Raw genomic sequence first — 27,375 nt, forward strand, 5'->3', positions numbered from 1 at the left:
AATACATACTCTATTGTACGCATATAAATAGAGATCTTCCATAATGTACTCAACAAACATATCTATCAATCAAGAGCTTCCTTTATTCTTCTCTCTATTTATCTTTGTATTAACTTTAGTTTATCTACAATACGTTATTAGCACGAATTGCTCGGTTGAGTATAATATCTTGAAGTTCAATCAAGTGTAATGCTAAGGAGATAATATGTGTATTTGATATAGAGACGGTTTACAAGCATAGATATGCAATGATACATGAAATGATTTATTTATACTTTCGAGCCGAGTATAACTCGCCTATCTATTTCTCGAAATATGTGCTGGTAAGCTTTCGCTTTCGCTTTAGCCAAATTCATCTTTACCTAGTGACGAAAGTCATGTTATGTTTCAATCACTTTGGAAATTACTCTGACGAAAAATGGTCTGTGAATAACGACTATATAACGTCCTCTGAGAATGTTTCAATGATTGAAATGAGAGTTTAGATTACATAACCATTGGTAGGATATAAGCATTGTTGTGGAAACACATATATGTATAAGTCCTTATTCCTTGAACCAAAGTTTGCGAACTTTGTTGATCAAGAGAAACGGAATGTGGCATGAGCCAAGTCCGCGAACCGGCGTAAGTTCTCGACCCAAGAATTTCTGTTGGAGTTTGTGAACTCCTTCCGTGAGCTTAAGTCCGTGAACCCAGTCCGCAAACTTAAGCAGGTTATATCTAAAATCGGTTGTTCTTGAACTCATGTTTATATAAACTAAGGAATGCTTTTGCAAACCGTGGCTATAAAGTTCATGAACCGATTCAAGTGAATCAAACCGTTTTGCTTCGATTGTGTCTTGTGTAGTTACATAAGATCTAAGCAATTGAACAACTCTCTAACTAGTTCATTTGAGTCATTTGGACTAGTTATAGTGAAGAAGAATATGGTGGATATGAAAGTGATCATATGGCTAACCATTTGGTTAACTATTGTTGAACCAACAAATGTTAATGTTTGGGAACGACTACATAAACCCAAAATTTGACATTTAATGTGTGTGTAACAAGCTAAGTTTTCGATCTAACGGTTGAGAAATATTAGCTTGAATCTAGTCAGGTTTTCATGCAACGGTGAATATTGAATGCTTTGTTACCAAGCTAACATTGATTGCAAACCCTGATTTGAAAGACTATATAAGGGAGAACTCTAGCTACTGGGAAACCTAATCCCCACTCCTTACGTGTGATACTAGCTGCATAGCTAGAGTCGATTCTCCTTTAACCTTTGGTTTCTTCTTCTAAACCAAGTTAACGACTTAAAGACTTCATTGGGATTGTGAAGGCAGATCAATACTACTTTTCTTGTAGTTGCGTGATCTGATCTTGCTGTTTCTATCGTTATGAGTACGATTGTAATAATTGGCTCGAGATTTATATCTCTGATAGGAAAGATAGAAAATTAATCACAAACACTTCGTCTCATCGTTTGTGATTCCACAATATCTTTTTTCGCTGCGTCGAATAAGAGTATTGTGAAGTGATCAATAATACTAGGTTGTTCTTCGGGAATATAAGAACGGTTTATTGATTGGTTCCTGTTCACCTTGATTTATCAAAAGAAAAAACAAAACTCGTAGGTTTATTCGTGGGAGACAGATTTATCTATTATCCTAGACTTTTCTGTGTGATACAGATTTGTTTATTAAAGTCTTCGACTTTGGGTCGTAGCAACTCTTAGTTGTGGGTGAGATCAGCTAAGGGAATCAAGTACGTAGTATCCTGCTGGGATTAGAGGCGTATGAGCATAACTGTACCTTGGATCAGTGTGAGATTGATTGGGGTTCAACTACAGTCCAGACCGAAGTTAATTTGGAGTAGGCTAGTTTATGTAGCGGCTTAATACAGTGTGTTCAATCTGGACTAGGTCCCGTGGTTTTTCTGCATTTGCGGTTTCCTCATTAAAAAAATTCTGGTGTCTGTGTTATTTCTTTTTCGCATTATATTTTGTTATATAATTGAAATATCACAGGTTGTGCGTTGTTCAATCAATTAGAATATCCGACCTTTTGGTTGTTGATTTAAATTGATTGACACTTGGATATTGGTCTTTGGTACCATCCAAGTTATCTCTCTAGTATTTGATAAAGACTCGCAGTTTTCTATTTACTTGAGTATATATCAAATCGAGAGATTGAGATATAAACTCGTTGATATACTTTTATCTAGATTGAGTCTGACTGTCTAGTTGATTCTCTAGAAAGTATATTGGAGTTTGTCCATACAGATTGCTAAGCAAAATATTGGGTGTGGTTGTTGTACCCCCGCTTTTTCAATTGGTATCAGAGCAGGCAAACACGTTTAAGACCTTACAAGTCTGTGTTTGTAGCAATCTGAGTCTGAGGACAGAATCTCTTCTACGCATACCAAGATGTCTTCTAAAAGTTTTAACTATGCCAAATGTCTTGGGAATACCTCAAAGGATTACTCCTTGCCGATTCTTCCGAATCCCAAGGTAAGATGATTGTTCCATCTTGTGATGACATATCTCTTTGTCATGAGACATTGGGCACTATGGAAAAAGCTGAAATGAAGCTCACCAGAATTTCAAAAAATTCTACTGAGATCATTGGTTTTCAGGATCATGATCAGCTCATTGATGAATTTAAAAAGTCTACATGAACTCTATAGCATCATTGAGTCATTCTCTAAGAATATTGATAAACTTCTCCAAGAAACTACTCTACAGCGTGAAAAGATTAGTGTTCTTGAGGATATAGTTAAGGAAGACTCAATTAGAGAGAAATGTTTCATCGAGACGCATTCATCAGATCTTAACAGGCTTCGTGTCGAAAAAGAGAGACTAGAAGCATCTGTTACTCTAGCCAATGAACAGTGCAGATCCTTGGAAAAGGAAAACTCTGTCTTAAGGAGGAATTCTTCTGTAGAAACTAATTCTCATGGATTGCAATACATGAAGGATCTTCCAGAAGAAGTTTGTGTCAATAAAGGTTTACATAACTTGCAATCTTCTCATATGGCTATGAAGTTAAAACAGGTGCCGTTTATTGCTTCTCCTCCACGAACCTGTACGTCATATGGGAAAAAGAATCACTATGCTATCCATTGTTTTGCCAGGAGGAAACAAATTTCTAAACTTCATAATTTGCTTCTTTCCACTGTCAATGGAACAAATAGTCAGTTGACTGCTGCAGTGAATCGCATGCCCACATAAAACCAGAAGTCTTATAAATATGATCTCTTTCCTAGAAATCATCACAGAGTTCAAATGCATTCTTGTAGTATAAATTCGTGTACTTCCGATAAAAGCATTCCCTGTGTTTATAAGACTGGTTCTGATAAATCTAAGTCTAGAAAATGGATTCCTATCTATTCTGATCCTCTTGAACCAGTTGCAAGAGGTCCTAGATTTAGTCCTCAGAGAAAGCCTTCTGACGGATATGTTAAACACACCGTGTCTTACTCTTCTGGGATGAAAGACAACCGAAGAAAGGCAAAGAACACGAAGATCAAACTGCCAGATGATATATACAACTCCTTTCTCGATGATCATAGTGGGATTAATTTCCACTCCACCACCTGACTCCAGGTATTCTTTTCCTTGTTTCTAACTTGAGAGGTGCAAGGAAATTTATTGAGAAATGCTCAAGTATGTTGTATATTATTTCAGTTTCGGTTTTTGTGCGAGTTTTTGTGCTAACAGTCCACAAACGTTCGTGTCCTCCTCTTGAGAGTTTTTAGGGTTTAAACAAGAATTTTCTTCTCCTGTTTACATACACATATATATTACTCTATATTGTATCTCTCCATCCCTAACAAAAAATTATATGGAGAACTCTGCAAAATCTCAAGAGATTGTGCATCTTGATATGGAGGAAGACGCTTAAGGACGTGAGTCAATTCAAGAGCTCGTTCTAAAGAAGATGGTTGAAAGAAAGGATCACAACTCCTGGATTGATGATTCTGTCAAGGACTTGATTCGTGTTCAGAACGATTCAAAGGTCGAGTTTGCAAATCTTCAATTGCAAATAAACCAACTCTTGGATGGTCATGCCAGAATCCTTGCTAATCAAAATATTCTGATACGGAATCAAAAGAAGCTCATCATGGACTGCACCAAGGCTAGACAGCTTGCTCGGGTTGTTGATCGCAAAGTTAGTGTTCTAACTCATGAACATGGTGTGTCTACAGTCAAGATAATAAAGGAAATCAATGATTCCTTCTTTGATGGATTCATTGAAAGATATGAGGTTCTCAACGAACTTTGATTATTATTTTTTTGCCTAGTAAATCTTCTATTTTCTTGTTTTTATTATAAGAATAACTAGAGTTTGGAATAACCTTTATTGTGATTACACATAGCTATGTCCAACGTTTTCATCTTCATGTTTTTAGATTTATTGGTTTAAATTCTAAATTCGTTTGGAATATGATTTTTGCAGTATTAATCTTTATGGTTTTATATATTGCAAAATTATTTATCGGATTTGTGTGTTTACGTTCGTGAACTTGACTATCCCATATCTTGTCAAAAGTAAAGTCTTTCATATGTCGATATTCATATGTTGATAAAAGAATGAATGGACATTTGAAAAATACAAAAGTTAAGCCTATATTGTCAATTATTGATGGAAGATAGGTTAAAATATTTTGTTTTCAAGGATTATGTCTATTTGTTTGAGGGTGAAAACGGTTTCTGCTGATTTTGGTAATTTCGAGTGTATGGGTGAGAAACGAATTTAAACCGTAAACAATGTACTGCAAGGGAGTACTTTAGATTCGAGAGATCAATTTGTACAAATCCGGCCTAAAACAAGAAATGGCCGTTCCAGACTTGCTTCGGTCACAAAGTGAAGGAGAAGGGTTGGTTTTGGGGAGGGAAGCGAAGAAAGTGTTGAGACCAGAATAGTTGATTCTGGAAGAGTAGTTGTTTTCTACGACTTGTATCAGAAAGTGGGAAGCTAACATATGGAGAGCTAGCAAATTTTTTTTGAGTGTTGTATGCTCCTGACCTGAACTTGTCGCTCGGTGGAAATAGATAATGCCTATTTATACAAGTCGAAGTGAAGCGTACTCTGGTCTCATTAAGAAATAGAAAATGGGTGAGTAAATGGGAGGAGGTGGTAACGCCTGGAATTGATGTTCCATAAAAGAAAGTTTTTCAACATTACTCCTTGTATTTACTAACCGCCTCATCCTTATGATACTTTCTTATAACAGGCGTAGTGCACGCCGCACGCTGTAAACCGCTAAACCAATACCCAATGAGCATCCCCCAGTTTGTGACATGCGTTTATGTCTCGAGTGTTTTCATGGAAAACATGTAGCATGTTGTTTTCGTCTGGCAAGTCGAGCTTGGGAGACTTTCCGTCTCGGTGACCTTTGACGGTAGAGATTTGCATCTTAAGAGGAAAGGTAGCCGTTGATTATCGCAACCCTTCGTTTGGTAGCCAGTGGCATGAAAGCATGCTCGGTATGGCTTTAATATGGCCTGGTTTAGGGGCGGCCAAAAGTTAGGGTTTTGACTTTGTTTAGGCGCGAACAAACTAGGTCCAAAAGTTGCCATGCGTTAGCTGGTAACCTTGGACGGCTAAGATCTGCATCTTAGATGAAAAGGTGGTCGTTGATCGTTGCAGGACTTCGTTTTGGCATCCGCATAGGGAAGTCCGGTATGGCGTGGCGCGGAAAGGTGGTTGGCTTGCCATTGACACATGTGTCATGGCATGCCTTGGCACGGTTTGGCGTGGAATAAACTAGGGTTTGGGGCCAAAGGTTACCGTGCATTGTTTGGAAACCTTGGATGACTAGGATTTGCATCTAGGATTGAAGGGTGGCCGCTGATCGTCGCACGCCTTCCTTTTGGTAGTCGCATAGGGAAGGCTGGCATGGTATGGCGCGGCAAGGTGGTTGGCATGCCATTGGCACATGTGGCATGGCATGCCTTGGCGCGGTTTGGCGTGGCCAAACTAGGGTTTTGGGCCAAAGGTTACCATGCGTTGTCTGGCGACCTTGGAAGGCTAGGATTTGCATCTAGGATTGAAGGGTGGCTGTTGATCTTCGCAAGCCTTCGTTTTGGTAGCCGCATAGGGAAGGCCGGCATGGTATGGCGCGGCAAGGTGGTTGGCATGCCATTGGCACATGTGGCATGGCATGCCTTGGCGCGGTTTGGCGTGGCCAAAACTAGGGTTTTGGGCCAAAGGTTACCATGCATTGTCTGGCGACCTTGGACGACTAGGATTTGCATCTAGGATTGTAGGGTGGTCGTTGAGCGTCGCACCTTCATTTTGGTAGCCGCATAGGGAAGGTCGGCATGGTAGGGCCAAGGCAAATGGCGCGGACGACTTGGCATTGTGAGGCCAAGGCAGAATGGTGCGAACTTGGCATAGTGGGGCCAAGGCAGAATGGTGCGGACGGCTTGGCATAGTGGGGCCAAGGCAGAATGGTGCGTATGGCTTGGTATAATGGGGCCAAGGGTTTGGACGGCTTGGAATTGTAGGGCCAAGGGTTTGGCATGTCATCGGCGCATGGTGCGTCCAGCATGGCTAGGGCCAAGGGTTTTGCATGCCATTGGCGCATGGTGCGGCCAGCATCGCTAGGGCCAAGGGTTTGGCATGTCATTGGCGCATGGTGCGGCCAGCATGGCTGGCATGCCTTGGCGCGGTAAACGTGGCTGACATGGTTTGTAATTGGCACAATGGTGCGGATGGCATGGTTGGCATGCCTTGGCGCGGAGATGTGGCTGGCTTGGTTTTCCATTGGCACGGTGGTGCGGCTGGCATGGTTGGCATGCCTTGGCGCAGAGATGTGGCTGACATGGTTTGCCATTGGCACGGTGGTGCGGCTGGCATGGTTTGCATGCCTTGGCGCGAAGATGTGGCTGGCATAGTTTTCAATTGGAACGGTTGGCATGCCTTGGCGCGGAGACGTGGCTGGCATGGTTTGCCATTGGCACGGTGGTGTGGCTGGCATAGTTGGCATGCCTTGGCGCGGAGACGTGGATGGCATGGTTTGCCATTGGAACGGTGGTGCGGATGGCATGGTTGGCATGCCTTGGCGCGGAGACGTGGATGGCATGGTTTTCCATTGGCACGGTGGTGCGGCTGGCATGGTTGGCATGCCTTGGCGCGGAGACGTGGCTGGCATGGTTCGCCATTGGCACGGTGGCGTGAGAATTAGGGTTTGGTATGTACGAAGATGATGTCGATCAATACTAAGGGTTCTACCGTGGAACATGACACGTGTATAAAAAAAGGTACCCTGGTAATTCTTAAGTAGGCATGCTGATTGATTCAATAAATGCGCTAGTGGTCATAGTGATGTCATGTCAGATGTATGGTTTTACGATTTTAACCCTAAGCTAAAAACCACCGTCAACATTAAGTCCCGTGCTTAGCTCAGAACAGGAGCATTGTTGCGAGGTAAGCATAAGATGGTGACAGGCGAGGACAAAATCGAAATGACAAGTCGTGAAAAGATGGTCAAGAAGACCCGACTAACCTTTTTCGAGAGGTAAGGAGTGTTCGTGATTCTCGTGTTGGAGGCCTTGCATAGATTCCACTTGTGGTGTTGCTGGCTAGACCGTGAAGTGGTGGGATGTATATTGTCGGCTTGGAATGGGAGAGGCAGGCATTGGTCGGCTTGGAATGGGAGCCACAGGCGTCGGTTGGATTGGAATGGGAGCCGCATGCGTCGGTCGTCTTGGAATGGGAGCCACAGGCGTTGGTCAGCTTGGAATGGGAGGAAACTGGCTTCGGTCCACAGAATGGTGGAAACTGTCTTCAGTCCGCAGAATGGTGTAAACTGGTTTCGGAACTTCATCTACCAAACTATGGTGATGACGTTGGAACTTCGGTTATCAAATGGTAATGATGGCGCCTGCCAACTTTGTCTAAATTAGGGTTTGGCATGCCGAAACCCTAATTAGCACCCCTTACTAGAATCGTTGTAGAATTCTCGTACGAACTCGGATTTTGACGGTATGCCCCTCCATTTGAACGGAAAAGAATTTCCTATCTCCCGTCGCGGGAATATTTAGGTTTTCATCTCGTTTAGGAGGTGAAAACGGCCCGACAATGAAACTCAGGAAGAATTCAGGAGGGATGTTGCGGGCCCGGGGTAACATAGTCGCGCCGAGTCATCTATTACCGTTCATAGAGCAAGAAGGAAACTTTATTCTGTGCAAACTCTAGAAACTCCGTCCGTATGAAAAGAGGTATTGACCTTCTTCTTTTTTCTGTCGCTCGTCCGGATCCGTGCTTTCGTCTGCAGTGTCTCTCCAGTGGATTCCAAAATTTACCAAACCCCAGTGCATTCTTGGGACGGATGGATGTGGTTGTGTTGTCGGTCCATCCTTGATTTTAGGTTGTTCAGTGCCTGAACCTTCTGATCGTGATAACAATATGTTGTGGATGCTTGTATGGTCAAAATCTTCCAGAGCCACTGGGTGAAATAAATGAGTTGGGAGACGTTTCGTTACCAACGTGTTTCTATCAAGTCTTCAAGTACTTTGTTCCAAGAGACATCCTTCGAACCATCTTCTGAATCTTGGACTATCGTATGGAATGAGATGCGGTGAGCAGTCCCCAATTATATTTCTGTTAGATCCGATGGCACGGCTGCACATGTGGATGTATCTCTGTGGCGTGCTTTTGGAGTCTTCGATGTACATGTACGGCTTTGTGTTGAGAATTTCCGTGGCTCGTAAAACTTTGACAGTGATGATGTTGAAATCAGAAATAACCTGGTTGAGGGGAGTGAAAACGTCCCATGCTGGTAGTCCCCATGTGTAGCCTACTTTCATTGCATTGTATTGACTCCATGTCCACGGGGTTTGATACAAGCTTATTGTATTCTTTTGGATGCGACGCTAGGATGCTTAGAATATCACATGGACGAAATATTCTGGATAGCGAAGAGCTAGAAATGAGAGAGTTATGTTGTTTATCGTGGCTTCCTCTATTTCTTCAAGAAAATGTTTCAGCCGCGTTTCTGGAGTTATCTCATGAGTTTTTGATGGTCGTCGAGTGCGATAAGCAATCCCCAGTCGCATTTTTCTTTAGTTTCTGAAGTTATTTTCCTCTAAGCAGGCTTGGGATCCTCCGCGGCCTCGTAAAGTGTTGAAGGCATTTTCTAGACAGAGAGGTGATGATATTCTTGCGCTTCACCCTTGAAAAGTAGATGACCTTGTTGTGGCTATGGCCTTTTGGTCGACTGTGTCTTCTGAGCTTTGACAGTAAAGGGATTCCGTGTATATCCTCAGTCCCCAAGTATGGTTTACATGTTTTCATCTTTGTAGCGATTGCTGCTGTGGTGAAGCTCTGGCTGGTATCAACAAATGAGTGGTAATAGTTTTTGGTAGCATATGTAATCAGAAGAGACTACATTGTCGTGGTAACAAAGTAGGTTGGATGGAATTGTATGGGCATCCATGGAAGTAAAATGATTGGCTGGATGCGTAAGCGAGCAAACTTTCAATGATCACGAGTTTTGGAGGGATGGATGAAAAGGCGGTCATGACTACGAAGATTGGCTGGATGCGATCATGATCCTTGACATGGGGAGCATGGTGGTATGACCATTTGCAGGAAGGAGTGGCGGCCCCGGTACGATCCTTGGCAGGAGGAAGCGGCTTTGAGGAGGCTTCGGCTCTTGGAGAGGATGTTGAAACTTAAGAAGCCAAACGCTGAAGCTTCGGCTTTGATCCTAGAGCATCTTATGAAGAGAAAGCGGAGCGGCTGCTGAAGTGAACGTTGAAGCGGAGCCGCTGCTGGAGGACGTTGAAGCGGAGAAGCTGCGTCAATCAGTGTGCTGTCAAACTGGACACCCTTCAAGCGAACAGTGGTTAGGAGTCCCCAGTTCCATCTATCGTGCTTTCCAAGAGAGGTAGGGGTTTGAGAACGACTTCTTGGCTGGAAATAGCTGTTTTCCTGACACAACGCGGTTGAGGGATGCAAATATGTCTTGACGTTGAGCCTTGGTAAGATATAAAATCTCTCATAAATGTTCCACCATAGACTGCACAATTTTGTGGGCGAAGTCCCCCGAAATCATGCATCTCCTGACGGGAAGAGAGTCTTTGTGAACTCAAGGGGTTGTTGATCTCCTTGCCTCGATTTTGGAGAAGTCGTTCCTGATCTCTTCGTGTGATGAAATTGGATTGTTGATTCCCTTCTACTGAGCGTTCAAGAGCAACGCTGGAAGGATGAAAGATGCTGGCGCTTGGAAGATGCAAGTTGTCAGCGCTGGAAGGATGCAAGCTGTCAGCGCTGGAAGAGATGCAAGATGTTGGCGCTGGAAAGATGAAAGATGTTAGCGCTGAATGGATGCAAGCCGTCGGCGCTGGAAGGGATGCAAGCCGTCGGCGCTGGAAGGGATGCAAGCTGTTAGCGCTAGATGGATGCAAGCCGTCAGCGCTGGAAGGGATGCAAGCTGCTGGCGCTGGAAAGATGCAAGCTTTTAGCGCTAGATCGTCTTGGCGTGGACGCTGGCTTGGAAAGGCGCTAACTTGGCATAACGCTGGCTTGGCGTGGCACGGTAGCAATAAAGTGGGAAAGCATATTCCAGGTATGTACTCCAGCGTTTCTCTTTCAATTTTTTTTCTTGTTTTTCTTGTGTTGGTGCAAACCCTAGCCATAGGTATGCCTTCCATAAAGTTGTAGAAATATTTCATCATAAAAAATTCCTCTTCGAATATCACCGTAGTAACGTCGGCTACCTCATGAATAGTGACGGGTAATCATTATTATGCAAAGTGGGTACGTACGGGTAGGTGACTGATTCCACGAAGAACCGGGCGTTAGGGTTTTCCCCTCTTTTTTTTTGTAAGTCAAACAAAGCGCCTGGTTTATGGTTTGATTTTCTGGATTTTTTGGTTGATAGACAAGTGTTACCTATGAGGGTTTTGGATTATTATTCGGGATGAACTGTTTTAGGATGATGTCGTTTTTGGTTATGATTGTAACTGACACAAACATCCCAGGGAAGATATGGAACCGTGAACATTGCGTCTCGGTAGCTGACATGGGATGAAACATAACATGGCTATCGGTTTTATCATTCCCGTGAAAACTTGAAATAGTAAACCATGTATTTATTCTAGGCAAGACTTACTCGGTTTTTTGGATCTGCTAATGAAAAATGAGTCAGGTGCAAGTCCGAGTTTTGTGGGAAGCACCGCGATTGTGGAAAGTCCCCAGTCATCCCTGAGTCACTTGATAATCGAGTCGTCGATCCCTGGGCGGATCGTTTGCCTTTAACCTCTGGGAAGTCCACAGTGGACCCTTGCGGTGTCATGACTGTTAATCGGGTCGTCTGGTAACTAAGTCGTCGATACCTGAGCGGATCGTATCGGGCCGTCTAGTAGCTGAGTCGTCGATCCCTGAGCGGATCGTTTGCCGCTACCGTCCTGACGTCTGGGTCGAAGTATGAGATCGATGATTGAAAATTGACATTGTAACCGAAAGATCAATCTCCCACTGTGGTCGCCAATTGTTTGAGGGTGAAAATGGTTTATGCTGATTTTGGTTATTTCGGGTGTGTGGGTGAGAAACGAATTTAAACCCTAAACAATGTACTGCAAGGGAGTACTTTAGATTCGAGAGATCAATCTGTACAAATCCGTCCTAAACCAATAAATGGCCGTTCCAGACTTGCTTCGGTCACAAAGTGAAGGAGAAGGGTTGGTTTTGGGGAGGGGAAGCGAAGAAACTGTTGAGACCAGAATAGTTGATTCTGGAAGCGTAGTTGTTTTCTACGACTTGTATCAGAAAGTGGGAAGCTAACATATGGAAAGCTAGCAAATTTTTTCTGAGTGTTTTATGCTCCTGACCTAAACTTGTCGCTCGGTGGAAATAGGTAATGCCTATTTATACGAGTCGAAGTGAAGCGTACTCTGGTCTCATTAAGAAACGGAAAACGGGTGAGTAAATGGGAGGAAGTGGTAACCGGTAACGCCTGGAATTGATGTTCCATAAAAGAAAGCGTTTCACCATTACTCCCTGTATTTACTAACCGCTTCATCCTTATGATACTTTCTTATAACGGGCGTAGTGTACGCCGCACGCTGTAAACCACCAAACTAATACCCAATGAGCATCCCCCAGTTTGTGACATGCGTTGATGTCTCGAGTGTTTTCATGGAAAACATAAAGCATGTTGTTTTCGTCTGGCAAGTCGAGCTTGGGAGACTTGACGGCTCGGTGACCTTCGACGGTCGAGATTTTGCATCTTAAGAGGAAAGATAGTCGTTGATTATTGCAACCCTTCGTTTGGTAGCCAGTGGCATGAAAGCATGCTCGGTATGGCTTTAATATGGCCTGGTTTAGGCGCGACCAAAAGTTAGGGTTTTGGCTTTGTTTAGGCGCGACAAAACTAAGGCCAAAAGTTTCCATGCGTTAGCTGGTAACCTTGGACGGCTAAGATCTGCATCTTAGATGAAAAGGTGGTCGTTGATCGTTGCAGGCCTTCGTTTTGGCATCCGCATAGGGAAGACTGGTATGGCGTGGTGCGGCAAGGTGGTTGGCATGCCATTGGCACATGTGGCATGGCATGCCTTGACACGGTTTGGCGTGGCCAAAACTAGGGTTTGGGGCCAAAGGTTACCGTGCGTTGTTTAGCAACCTTGGACGGCTAGGATTTGCATCTAGGATTGAAGGGTGGTCGTTGATCGTGGCACGCCTTCGTTTTGGTAGCCGCATAGGGAAGGTTGGCATGGTATGGCGCGACAAGGTGGTTGGCATGCCATTGGCGCGGTTTGGCGTGGCCAAAACTATGGTTTTTGGCCAAAGCTTACCATGCGTTGTCTGGCGACCTTGGACGGCTAGGATTTGCATCTAGGATTGAAGGGTGGCCGTTGATCATAGCACGCCTTCATTTTGGTAGCCGCATAGGGAAGGCCGGCATGGTATGGCGCGACAAGGTGGTTGGCATGCCATTGGCACATGTGGCATGGCATGCCTTGGCGCGGTTTGGCGTGCCCAAAACTAGGGTTTTGGGCCAAAGGTTTCCATGCGTTGTCTGGCGACCTTGGACGGATAGGATTTACATCTAGGATTGAAGGGTGGTCGTTTATCGTCGCACGCCTTCGTTTTGGTAGCCGCATAGGGAAGGTCGGCATGGTAGGGCCAAGGAAAATGGCGCAAACGTCTTGGCATAGTGGGGTCAAGGGTTTGGACGACTTGGCATGGTGCGGCCAAGGCAGAATGGTGCGAACGGATTGGCATAGTGGGGCCAAGGCAGAATAGTGCGGACGGCTTGGCATTGTGGGGCCAAGGCAGAATGGTGCGGATGGCTTGGCATAGTGGGGCCAAGGGTTTGGACGGCTTGGCATGCCATTGGCGCATGGTGCGGCCAACATGGCTGACATGCCTTGGCGCGGTAAACGTGGCTGGCATGGTTTTCCATTGGCACAGTGGTGCGGCTGGCATGGTTGGCATGCCTTGGCGCGGAGATGTGGCTGGCATGGTTTGCCATTGGCACAATGGTGCGGCTGTCATGGTTGGCATGCCTTGGCGCGAAGATGTGGCTGGCATGGTGGTGCGGCTGGCATGGTTGGAATGCCTTGGCGCGGAGACGTGGATGGCATGGTTGGCATGCCTTGGCGCGGAGACGTGGCTGGCATGGTTTGCCGTTGTCACGGTGGTGCGGATGGCATGGTTGGCATGCCTTGGCGCGGAGACGTGGCTGACATTGTTTGCCATTGGCACGGTGGTGCGGATGGCGTGGAGACGTGGATGGCATGGTTTTCCATTGGCACGGTGGTGCGGCTGGCATGGTTGGCATGCCTTGGCGCGGAGACGTGGCTGGCATGGTTACTATTGGCGCGGTGGCGTGACAATTAGGGTTTGGTATGTACGAATATGATGTCGGTCAATACTAAGGGTTCTGCCGTGGAACATGACACATGTATAAAAAAAAGGTACCCTGGTAATTCTTACGTAGGCATGCTGATTGATTCAATAAATGCGCTAGTGGTCATAGTGACGTCATGTCAGATGTATGGTTTTATGATTTTAACCCTAAGCTAAAAACCACCATCAACACTATTGTATGTCATTGTGCAAATAGTGATGGAAAATAGAATGAATCCTTGTGTATTCCGCAGTAATTGATCTTCCCTGATCCATATTTTTTGTATTACTGTGAGGCTTCGTAAAGTGTCTTATGTTGAGCATTAAACAACCATGTTGATTATTTTTGACTAGCTATGTTGTTGTTCCGTGAGCTACTTTATGTCGAGCATTTTCAACTAAATTAATCATCTTGTTTGGTTATTTAGTTGTTGCTCCGTAAGTTTTCTTATGTCGAGCATGACCAATTAAATTGGTTACTTTTGTGATTAGTTTGGTTGTGTATTTCGATTAGATTAATTATGGGTTCTCTTGTGATTAATCTAATTGTATATTTTTGAGTCTCCATAAGTTCACTTATGTTGAGCATTTTCGATTAAATTAAACATGAGTTCTCTTGTGGTTAATTTAATTGATTTTTTTGGATACAAATTCATATTTGTATGTGATTTGTTATGTCCAAAGAAATCCTTCTTTTCTTTCGAAATTAAAGTCGCTCTTGTTGTTCTTTCGGGAATGACATTTAATGGGGGAGAGTTCTTTTGAACTTGCGCTTAATTGCCAAATCTTTGTGGGGAGTGTGGCTGTGGAATATTATAGGGGTTATCTTGTATCTTTATAAACTCCTTGATGAATGTATTTAGCTTCGGATTTATGATTGCATCTAAAGAACAAGTTGATATTTTTGCTTTATTTTGGTCAAGAAATGTCTCTTTCGGAAATTTCATTAGGATCCCGTTCTTGTACCTTTGCCAATTTTATTGACAAAAAGGGGGAGAATTAATATGTAGTTCACACTACAAATACATATGGTTTTCGGATCATTATGTAAGGGGGAGTGGTTTCCATGTGAGATGGAGTATTGACTAAAGGGGAATGATACATATCACCATAGTATTGTTGTTGAAGTTGTGATACAATTGAACTTTGACGCCGTGTAATGATAATATGACACTGTATAACAATGATTGAGAACTATTGTTTTCTTGTTGTTATAGCTACGGATTTTCAACAACGATGATGCTAAACTTACAACCTTTGGTATCATTGTAGTACTTGGAAGTGACGAATATTTCGAGTAATGTTGAAGATTAAACATGTGGAATAGGAGCTATAAAAGTTGATTTATTTGTTAATAGTTTTACCTCTAAAATTGACAAAGGGGGAGATTGTTAGAGCATTGCTCGGTCGAACTCGCATGCGTTGCTATCTCAAGCATGTTTGTCAATGTTAGTGATCAAAACTATAAGTCTTGATTTCTAGCCTACATAGCTAAAGGTCTCGGATTAGAATAGAAAGTGTAGTTGAGCTCAAGACTCCATGGCAATCATCATACAAGACGAAGGACTACTCAAGGAACTGGTGGATCTTCATCGACTAAAAGGTATGTGGAGACTTGAACTTATCTGTCACTCAAAAGTATATCTATTCTATCTCCTACTCTTGAGACAAAAGTTGTATTGATATATAGACTTTCATTATACACATTTGCTATTTCGAGCCGAGTATAACTCGCCTATTTATTTCTCGAAATATGTGTTGGTAAGCTTTCGCTTTAGCCAAATTCATCTTTACCTAGTGATGAAAGTCATGTTATGTTTCAATCACTTTGAAATTGCTCTGACGAAAAATGGTTTGTGAATAACTGCTATATAATGTCCTCTGAGAATGTTTCAATGATTGAAATGAGAGTTTAAATTACATAACCATTGGTAGGATATAAGCATTGTTGTGGAAACACATATACGTATAAGTCCTTATTCCTTTAACCAAAGTTTGCGAACTTTGTTGATCAAGAGAAAAGTAATGTGGCATGAGCCAAGTCCGCGAACCGACGTAAGTTCTCGACCCGAGAATTTCTGCTGGAGTTTGTGAACTCCTTCCGTGAGATTACGTCGAACTTGAGCAGGTTATATCTAAAATCGGTTGTTCTTGAAATCATGTTTATATAAACTAAGGATTGCTTTTGAAAACCGTGGTATAAAGTTCATAAACCGATTCGAGTGAATCAAACCGTTTTTGCTTCGATTGTGTCTTGTGTAGTTACATAAGATCTAAGCAATTGAACAACTCCCTAACTAGTTCATTTGAGTCATTTGGACTAGTTATGGTGAAGAAGAATATGGTGGATATGAAAGTGATCATATGGCTAACCATTTGGTTAACTATTGTTGAACCAACAAATGTTAATGTTTGGGAACGGCTACATAAACCCAAAATTGGACATTTCATGTGTGTGTAACAAGCTAAATTTTCGATCTAACAGTTGAGAAATATTATCTTGAATCTATTCAGGTTTTCATCCAACGGTGAATATTGAATGCTTTGTTACCAAGCTAACATTGATTGCAAACCCTGATTTGAAAGACTATATAAGGGAGAACTCTAGCAACTGGGAAACCTAATCTCCACACCTTACGTGTGATACTAGTTGCATAGCTAGAGTCGATTCTCCTTTAACCTTTGGTTTCTTCTTCTAAACTAGGTTAACGACCTAAAGACTTCATTGGGATTGTGAAGCCATAACGATACTACTTTTCTTGTAGTTGTGTGATCTGATCTTGCTGTTTCTATCGTTACTAGTACAATTGTAATAATTGGCTCGAGATTTATATCTCCGATAGGCAAGATAGAAAAGTAATCACAAAAACTTCGTCTCATCGTTTGTGATTCCAAAATATCTTTTTCGCTGCGTCTATTAAGATTATTATGAGGTGATCAATAATACTAGGTTGTTCTTCGGGAATATAAGACCGGTTTATTGACTGGTTCCTGTTCACCTTGATTTATCAAAAGACAAAACAAAACTCGTAGGTATATTCATGGGAGACGGATTTATCTATTACCGTAGACTTTTCTGTGTGATACAGATTTGTTTATTAAAATCTTCGACTTTGGGTCGTAGCAACTCTTAGTTGTGGGTGAGATCAGCTAAGGAAATCAAGTACATAGCATCCTGTTGGGATCAGAGGCGTAGGAGCATAACTGTACTTTGGATCAGTGTGAGATTGATTGGGGTTCAAGTACAATCGACCGAAGTTAATTTGGAGTAGGCTAGTGTCTGTAGCGTCTTAATACAATGTATGTTCTATCTGGACTAGGTACCGGGGTTTTTCTGCATTTGCGGTTTCCTCGTTAACAAAATTCTGGTGTCTGTGTTATTTCTTTTCCGCATTATATTTTGTTATATAATTGAAATATCACAGGTTGCGTTGTTCAATCAATTAGAATATCCGACCTTTTGGTTGTTGATTTAAATTGATTGACACTTGGATATTGGTCTTTGGTACCATCCAAGTTATCTCTCTAGTATTTGATAAAGACTCGCAGTTTTCTATTTGCTTGAGTATATATCAAATCGAGAGATTGAGATATAAACTCGTTGATATACTTTTATCTAGATTGAGTCTGACTGTCTAGTTGATTCTCTAGAAAGTATATTGGAGTTTGTCCATACATATTGCTAAGCGAAATATTGGGTGTGGTTGTTATACCCCCCGGTTTTTCACCAAGTAATGGGGACAAGTCATTACATTCAGTAATAAAGTTACCTGCTTTCTTTTGTTTTGATTTAATGAAGTTGTTGAACCCTGTATTTAATGCGTTGTTTGCAAAGGAACAAAAGCCATTTAAAAGCAATGAGTGCTTAAGCCTCTTCGCTCACATATGTATTGATCAATTCAATATATCTGTATATATGAAATTTACTCAGAATGGTGCGTGCAACATCAATCCCAAAATATTATGTGAATTTTATCTTTCACCAGCATTATTCACTAATGCATGACTTGCCTAGTATTTTCCTATGCTATGTTCCCAGCCGAACTCTCAATATTGACATGACATGACGATTAAATGTTCACTCTCAGCAGAGCATCATGAGTCTCCCGAAGTGTCAGTATTGAGATCTGCACGGAAGTACTCACACAGGCTGCATCACTCTCTGAGAAGGAGAATTTTGTATCGACACACTTTTAAGTTAGCTCGATCGAAAACGCTTAAATTCCTTAGGAAAAATCTAGACTGTTAATATCAGTCAAAATGATCACGACCACACGATTTGGACGCGCGATTCAGCAAGCCTAGACTACTCCTGGCAGAGCTAGGCGATCGCCGCATTGACCACAGGCGGGCCCACTAGTGCCCTAGCCGATAGAATCCTACTTAGTACATCCGCGGCGCTTGAATGATTGACCCAAACATGGGTGATCGCGCTGCTGAAGGAAATATCTCAAACGAGCTAGACCGGACAAAACGGTCTCAGAAACATGATGACCGTCCAACTTCTCCAGCCTAGTTGGACGGCTTAGATTTTCCTACAAATGATTAAAGGAGTATTGGCGTGTTCAGTGGCGGACCAACTCCTCCCTTGGTCGATCGACCTACCCACAACAGGTCCAGAGAATGCCAAGACATTTATCCAAACTAGAGCAAACACGGTATTCTAAAAAACCTAATTGGGTCGGGACATTATATAACTGTCGCAAATCAATCGTGTCCGTCCGACTTAGCCAGCCTAGTTGGACGGCTTAGATTGCGTTTCAGACGATCAATAAGGTGGACATGAGTTCACCGCCGGTCCATCTTCATTACCATTCGATCGAATTTCCTGTGAGAAGTCAATAACGCATCGAATCACTCGATTGAACTAGAGTAGTCGCGGCTGTTCTAAACCCTAATTCATGCTTGCAGTAGTATGCTACTATCACAAATCGATCGTGACCACTCATCTTCGCCAACTGAATCAACTGGCTTAGATCCGATCTTAGATGACCCAAGAGATGTCAACGCACTCACTAGCGGCTCATGTTCACACATGGCCAATCGGCCTGTTCGAATCAACGCTCGGTGCTTTGATTCGACTAGCCAAAATAGGGATGGCCACACGGCCCTTTAACCCTAAATTACATCAACGACAATATAAAACTGGCACAAATCGATCACGACCGTCCAACTTCGCCAGCCTAGTCGGACGGTGTGGATTTATTTTCATAAAACTAACAAAGCAGCATTGTGATCGCTGGCCACTCCTCCTCCACAGGGAGTGATCGACCAAGTCATAGCATGCCCATAGGGTCCTCAAACGATCACCCAAAGATGGTCAGTCGTGCTACTTTTAAGACGCTCAATCCGTGACTGATTCGATCGATCTCAAAAACAACGATGCTTCATACACATCGATTATAAGCGAAGCTTTATAGATGTTTCACAAATAATTTATTATTTGACCTAAAATCACCGTGTGCTGCTTTCAGCGACGAGTCTCACGACTCGACCCACTTATTCGAGACATCAAACATGTCACAAACTGGGGGATACTTACTGGGGTATTGGTCTGGTGGTTTACAGCGTGCGGCGTGCAACTCGCCTATTGCGAGAACGTGTTAGGAAAAGACAAACGGTTAACAACGATGAGAGTAGTGGGTGAAGGCGTGACCAAGTGATGATCACCACCTCTTACACAACCCCAATACTCCACTACTTAATCTTCTTCACTTCCTACGAGATCAGGGTTGCGCTCAAATGACTTGTATAAATAGGTTTTCAACCTATTTCGACGATAAGATCACAAGTATTATCAACACAAGTATCCAGAAAATACCAAGAACTGATAGCTTACATTCTGCAAGCCAGTTCCATTCTGATATAAGTCATAAACAACCACACCTTTATAATTCAACATTTTGATCTCAAACACCTTCTTCGCTTCCCTCTCTAAGATCAACCCTTGTCCTTCACTTTGTGACCGAATTGAATCTGGAACGACCATTTCTTGGTTTAGGCCAGAGTCTTACAGAGTGATCTCTCGAATCTAAAAGTACTCCCGTGCAGTGCATTATTTAGGGTTTAAATTCGTTTCTCATCAACACGCCCAAATTTACCAAAAACAGCAGAACCAGTTTTTACCCTCAAACAATTGGCGACCACAGTGGGAGGTTGATCTCTCGGTTGCAAGATCAATTTTCAATTTCATTTCAATCCTATCAATTTCAAGATGGTGGATCTTAGGTCTGGGTCAGTTACAAATCTTGATGCTGCTGGCGCTGATAATACTCCTGGCGCCACTATCCCAGTTGCTAACACCAATATACCGCTCGCCAGCACACTCGACGCATATCATGGTGTTACATCCTCTACCACCAACACCAGTGGCGCATGAAACGTTCCTTCCAGCGTGACACCTCCTATCACCATAGCCAAAGCCGCTTCCACCTTTCTCAATGTTTCTTCGAGCGTAACGCTCCCAATTGTTACCAGAGCTACTGCAACTCCTCCATCAGGACGAGAGGTTGGAGGAGCCAGAGGAAGCCAACCCCATATTACCATTGTTGATTTGATGGAAAGACAAGAAGTTCTCGATGGAGCTGATAAGGAATGATTTTAACACCCCTGACGCAAGCACTTCAGCGGGACGCATGAATGAAGAGGATCGCGTTGCTCCTAAACAACAGTTGGTGGAATCCTGCATTAGCGCACCAGCATTGCTGGAAAGAACCAGACCCGCTAGGAACGAAGATGCACGCGAGACTCGATGGAACATGCATCTCATCAACGAACAAAATAATACCGGACCCTCTGTAAGCGTAGTGTGTGAAGAAGAAAGCTCCAGCTGCAGAACAAAAACCCAAACGTGTTGCACCAGTGCAGAAGAAAACTCAAACTCGGAAAGCTGAGACTAAGACACCTGCACAACAACAAGAAACCGGAGGAGCCGCTCTAAGCTTCCCGTCTCCTATTGAAGAGGTAGTCGAACTCCTAGAAGCATGAATTTTAGATGATAACATCAAACTACCGCCTCTCAGACGTTCACCAACTGAAAAGGAAGTGACGGATCCCAAATATTTCCATTACCATAGGTTTGTCAATCACCCAACCAATGACTGCAACAAATTGAAGCGCATTTACAAGGAGAAGGTGGATGCATGAGAACTTCAATTAGGCAACGAAGGAGTTCATAGAGATCCTCCTCCCGTTAGGAGCTGCATGATTTCTGGGGACTCCGTCCACAAAACTGCACAGTCCATGATGGAACATTTATGTGAGATTCTGTGTTTCTCCAAGGCGAAACATCAAGACATATTTGCAGTCCTCAACCCTGTTGTATCAGGCCAGCAACAACAGACGATCCTCCGCACGCAGGGAATCAAGAAGGAGCTGCTTCACAGGAAATAATAGAAGGAGAAATAAACTCACGTATGTGAGTTATATGAAAGGAAGAAACTCATCCTTTTATACATGACCGCCGACCGAAGCCTTTTAATATTCGTGGTTGTGTCTAGCATCACCGCCTATGCTCGCCTAAAGCTCATGGACGTAGTTACCACTACTTATACCTCTTCGTTGATTGTCGCAACCCTTCGTTTTGGAAGCCAGCGTCGTGCATGGATTTGGCATGTGTTAGGCGCGACCGAAATTAGGGTTTGCATAAACCGTAATGTTTGGTTTTGGGCCGCAAGTTGCATGCGTTAGGTGGCGAACTTGGACGGTCGAGATCTGCATCTCAGAAGGAAGGGCAACCGTTGATTATTGCAACCCTTCGTTTTGGCATCCAGTGTCGTGCACGGCTTTGGCATGTTGGGACGGCTGGCATGGTCCGCATGCCTCGGCGCGGAGACGCGGCTGGCACGGCATGCCATTGGCACATGTGGCACGGTTGGCATGGTTAGCATGCCTCGGCGCGGAGATGTGGCTGGCACGATATGCCATTGGCACATTGGTTCGGATGGCATGGTTGGCATGCCTTGGCGCGGAGATGTGGCTGGTACGGCATGCCATTGGCACATGTGGTGCAGCTTGCATGGTTGGCATGCCTTGGCGCGGAGATGTGGCTGGCACGGCATGCCATTCGCACATGTGGTGCAGCTGGCATGGTTGGCATGCCTTGGCGCGGAGACGTGGCTGGCATGGTTTGCCATTGGCACGGTGGTGCGGCTGGCATGCCTTGGCACGGAGATGTGGCTGGCACGACATGCCATTGACACATGTGGTGCGGCTGGCATGGTTGGCATGCCTTGGCGCGGAGATGTGGATGGCACGGCATGCCATTGGCACATGTGGTGCGGCTAGCATGCCTTGGCGCGGAGACGTGGCTGGCATGGTTTGCCATTGGCACGGTGGAGTGAGAATTAGGGTTTTGGCATATCGAAACCCTAATTAGCATTAAAAAAAGGTAGCCTGGTAATTTTCTCGCAGACATATTAAAGGGTCCAATAAATGCGCTAGTGGTCGTAGTGACGTCATGTCAGATGTGCGGTTTTACGATTTTAACCCTAAGCTAAAAACCACCATCAACATTAAGTCCCCTGCTTAGCTCGGAACATGAGCATTGTTGCGAGGTAAGCATAAGATAGTGACAAGTGAGGATAAAATCGAAATGACAAGTCGTGAAAAGATGGTTAAGAAGACCCGTTAACCTTTTTCGAGAGGTAGGGAGAGTTCATGATTCTCGTGTTGGCGGCCTTGCATAGATTCTGCTTGTGGTGTTGCTGGCTAGACCGTAAAGTGGTGAGATGTAGATTGTAGGCTTGGCTTGGAATGGGAGCCTTCGGCGTTGGTTGTCTTGGAATGGGAGCCGCAGGCGTTGGTCGGCTTGGAATGGGTGCCGCAGGCGTTGGTCGGCTTAGAATGGGAGAAACTGTCTTCAGTCCGCAGAATGGTGTAAACTGGTTTCGGAAATTCGGCTACCAAACGATGGTTAAGAAGACCCGTTAACCTTTTTCGAGAGGTAGGGAGAGTTCATGATTCTCGTGTTGGCGGTCTTGCATAGATTCTGCTTGTGGTGTTGCTGGCTAGACCGTAAAGTCGTGAGATGTAGATTTTCGGCTTGGCTTGGAATGGGAGCCTTCGGCGTTGGTTGTCTTGGAATGAGAGCCGCAGGCGTTGGTCGGCTTGGAATGGGAGCCGCAGGCGTTGGTCGGCTTAGAATGGGAGAAACTGTCTTCAGTCCGCAGAATGGTGTAAACTGGTTTCGGAACTTCGGCTACCAAACGATGGTGATGACGCTGGAACTTCGGTTATCAAATGGTAGTGATGGCGCCTGGCAACTTTGTCTAAGTTAGGGTTTGGCATGCCGAAACCCTAATTAGCGCCCCTTACTAAAATCTTTGTAGAATTCTCGTACGAACTCCGCTTTTGACGGTCCGCCCCTCCATCTGACCGGAAAAGAATTTCCTATCTCTCGGCGCGAGAATATTTAGGTTTTGACCTCGTTTAGGAGGTGAAAATGGCCCGACAGTGAAACTCATGAAGAATCCAGGAGGGATGTTGCGGGCCCGGGGTAGCATAGTCGCGCCGAGTCCTCTATTCCCGTTCACGGAGCAAGAAGGAAAATTTATTCTGTGCAAACTCTAGAAACTCCGTCCGTATGAAAAGAGGTATTGACCCTCTTCTGTTTTTCTGTTGCTCATCCGGATCCGTGCTTTCGTCTGCAATGTCTCTCCAGTGGATTCCAAAATTTTCCAAACTATATCGCATTCTTGGGACGGATGGATGAAATATATGATCGGAAATGATCATGTCAGGGATAATCTTGGAGATTGTGGTTGCGTTGTCGGTCCATCCTCGACTTTAGGTTGTTCAGCGCCTGGACCTTATGATCGTGATGATGATGTGCTGTGAATGCTTGCATGGTCCAAAACTTCTGGAGCCACTGGATGAAATAGATGAGTTGGGAGACGTTTCGTTACCGACGTGCTGTTATCAAGTTTTCAAGGACTTTGTTCCAAAAGATATCCTTCGAACCATCTTCTGAATCTTGGACTATCGTATGGAATGGGACGGGGTGAGCAGTTCCCAGTTATATTTATGTTAGATTCGATGGCACGGCCGAATATGTGAATATATCTTTGTGGCGTGCTTTTGGAGTCTTCGATGCACATGTACGGCTTCATGTTGAGAAATTCCTGCGGCTCGTAAAACTTTGGCAGTGACGATGTTGAAATCAGAAATAACCAGGTTGAGGGGAGTGAAGGCGTCCCATGATGGTAGTCCCCATTTGTAGCCTACTTTCATTGCATCGCCTTGAATCCATGTCCACGGGATTCGATACAAGCTTATTGTACTCTTCTGGATGTGACGTTGGGATGCACATGGACGAAATATTCTGGATAGCGGGGAAGTAGGAATGACAGAGTTATGTTGTTTATCGTGGCTCCCTCTGTTTCTTCAAGAAAATGTTTCAGCCGCGTCTCTGGAGTGTTTAGTTTCTGAAGTTGTTTTCCTCTGAGCAGGCTTGGGGCGGCCTCTTAAAGTGTTGAAGGCGTCTTCTAGACAGAGAGGTGATGATAATCTTGCGCTACACCCTTGAAGAGTAGATGACCTTGTTGTGGCTATGGCCTTTTGGTTGACTGTGTCTTCCGAGCTTTGACACTGAAGGGATTCCGTGTATATCCTCAGTCCCCAAGTATGGTTTACATGTTTTCATCTTTTTAGCGATTGCTGCTGTGGTGAAGCTCTGGCTGGTATCAACAAATGAGTGGCAACAGTTCTTGGTAGTAGATGTAATCAGAAGAGACTACATTATTGTGGTAACAAAGTAGGTTGGCTGGAATTGTATGGGAATTCATGGATATAAAAGGATTGGATGGATGCGTAAGCGAGCAAACTGTCCATGATCATGAGTTTTGGTAGGATGGATGAAAAGGCGGCCATGACTACGAAGATTGGCTGGATGCGATCGTGATCCTTGATATGGGGAGCGTGGTGGTACGATCCTTTGCAGGAAGGAGTGGCGGCCATGGTACGATCCTTGGCAGGAGGAAGCGGCGTTGAAGCGGCCTCGGCTCTTGGAGAGGATGTTGAAACTTAAGAAGCAAAATGCTGCTTCGGATCCCGGAGTAGCTTATGGAGATAACGCTGAAGCGGAGCGGCTGCTGGAGAGAACGTTGAAGCGGAGCGGCTGCTGAAGCGAACATTGAAGCAGAGCGGCTGCTGGAGGACGTTGAAGCGGAGAGGCTGCGTCAATTAGTGTGCCGTCAAACTGGACATCCTTCAAGCGAACAGTGGTAATGATTCCCCAGTTCTATCTATCGTGCTTTCCAAGAGAGGTAGGGGGTTTGGGAACGACTTCCTGGATGGAAACAACTGCTTTCCTGACGCAACGCGGTTGAGGGCTGCAAATATGTCTTGACGTTGCGCCTTGGGAAAATATAGAATCTCACAAATGTTTCATCATAGACTGCACGATTTTTTGGGCGAAGTCCCCAGAAATCATGCATCTCCTTACAGGAAGAGAGTCTTTGTGAACTCATGGGGGGTTGCTGATTTTCCTTGCATTGATTTTGAAGAAGTCGTTCTTGATCTCTACGTGTGATGAGATTGGATTCCTGGTTCCCTTCCACTGAGCATTCAAGAGCAACGCTGGAAGGATGCAAGCTACTGGTGCTGGGAAGATGCAAGTTGTTAGCGTTGGAAGGAATGCAAGCTCCTGGCGCTGGAAAGATGCAAGCTGTTAGCGCTGGATCGGCTCGGAATGGGCGTTGGATTGGCATGGATGATGGCTTGGAAAGGCACTGTCTTGGCACGATGCTGGTTTGGCATGGGTGCTGGCCTGGCGTGGGCGCTGGCTTGGCACGACGTCAGTTTGGCATGGCGCGGTAGCAATAAGGTGGGGAAGCATATTCCAGGTATGTACTCCAACGTTTCATTTTAATTTGTTTTCTTGTTTTTCTTGTGTTGGTGCAAACCCTAGCCATAGGTATGCCTTCCATAAATCTGTAGAAATATTGTTCTTCTCTTCGAATATCACCGTAGTAGCGTCGGCTACCTCATGAATAGTGACTAGTGTAAATGGTGGATTTTCGACAAGGGAAAAATCGTAAAACCATAATTATGCATACTCCGGATCCGACAATCATATGAGTATTGAGACTCATGTCACTCAACAAAGCGTGAAAGCTCATGCCATAAAATCTCTGACTGAGAAGGCTGTCTCTCAGAGTATCTGTAGATGTGTAGTCTCCCAGCTGAGGCCACGACATATCTCATGAATACTGAGCAATTTCATTAATTATTTCTATATAGAATCGAAAGATTGGACGGCTCCTAGACAACATTCCTGCTAGTACAGAGCGACAACGTCTTCAGGATGCAATCAGGTTTTCCCTGATTATATAAGAGAAATATGACACTCCAGCAAGTTCATATTGCTCAACTCTCAGATAATTAATTATCCTAGATAGGAAGCCCTGCTAGTATAGAGCCATCAGTTAATTATCTCTAATCACCTGAATATCCATCAATATTCTACGATTCTTCGTTATATTTTGTCATTTCAATTCGTGGTTCTTCCCAGCAGAATTCCACGGGTTAGTGATAAACCTTCAACGAAACAGGCAATGAGCATCGAATAAGCCCTGAATAAAATGGTGCAAGTGTACTTAACAATAATGCACAGACCAGCATTTGAATGCGCAAATGAGCATTTCAAAAATACGAATGAACAATGAACCTATGCAAAATAGGAAGGAAAAATAATAATAATAAAATGTTAGCAAAGGCGTCAGGGACTGGGCTCACCAGCCGGCCGGTCATGCCGTGACCAGTCCCACGCCCAATTTTATATTTTATCATATTTTATTATTTTTCCCTGATCTCATGAAAATTCTCTCGTTCGAGCAAATCTCCTTCGATTCAAGAAAGTTATTTAATCTCATGATGTTTCTTTATGTCAAAAAAACAATAAAATTAGGGAAAGGTGTCACGGGACCGAGCACCAGCCGGCCGACCATGCTCTAGCCGTGGCCGTTCCCACACTTCACGTCCCCATTATTTTATTATTTCTCTCAATCCATGAAAATTCCCTGATTTCATGAATTTTCCATAAAACCATGAAAATTCCCTGATTTCATTATTTTCCCTAAACCCATGAAAAATATTATAAAATTAAGAAAACTCGTGGGACCGGGCCCTAGCCGGCCGGTCATGCCCTAGCCGGTCCCACACGCCTTTTATTCTATTATTGTTATTTGTTTTGTTTGACTCATTCCATGAAAACTCCCTGATTTCAACAAAATACCTTGGTTTCAACAAATCTCTCTGATTTTATGAAAATTCTCTAAAATCATGAAAATTACATAAAATTGGGAAGAGTGCCTTGGGACCGTGTCCGTTGGCGGACCGACCATGCCTTGCATTGCCGGTCCCACACTCCATCATTCCCTATTTTATTATTATTTTATTTCTCCCATCTCATGGAAGTTCCCTAATTTCATAAAACTTTCCGGTTTCATGGGATTTCCTTCAATTCAGAGAAAATACGCAAAATTACATAAAACTGGGAAAAGTGTGGGACCGTGCTTGTCAGCCGGCC

This window comes from Papaver somniferum, chromosome 1 (assembly GCF_003573695.1).
Source record: "Papaver somniferum cultivar HN1 chromosome 1, ASM357369v1, whole genome shotgun sequence".
NCBI classification, from domain to species: Eukaryota; Viridiplantae; Streptophyta; class Magnoliopsida; order Ranunculales; family Papaveraceae; genus Papaver; species Papaver somniferum.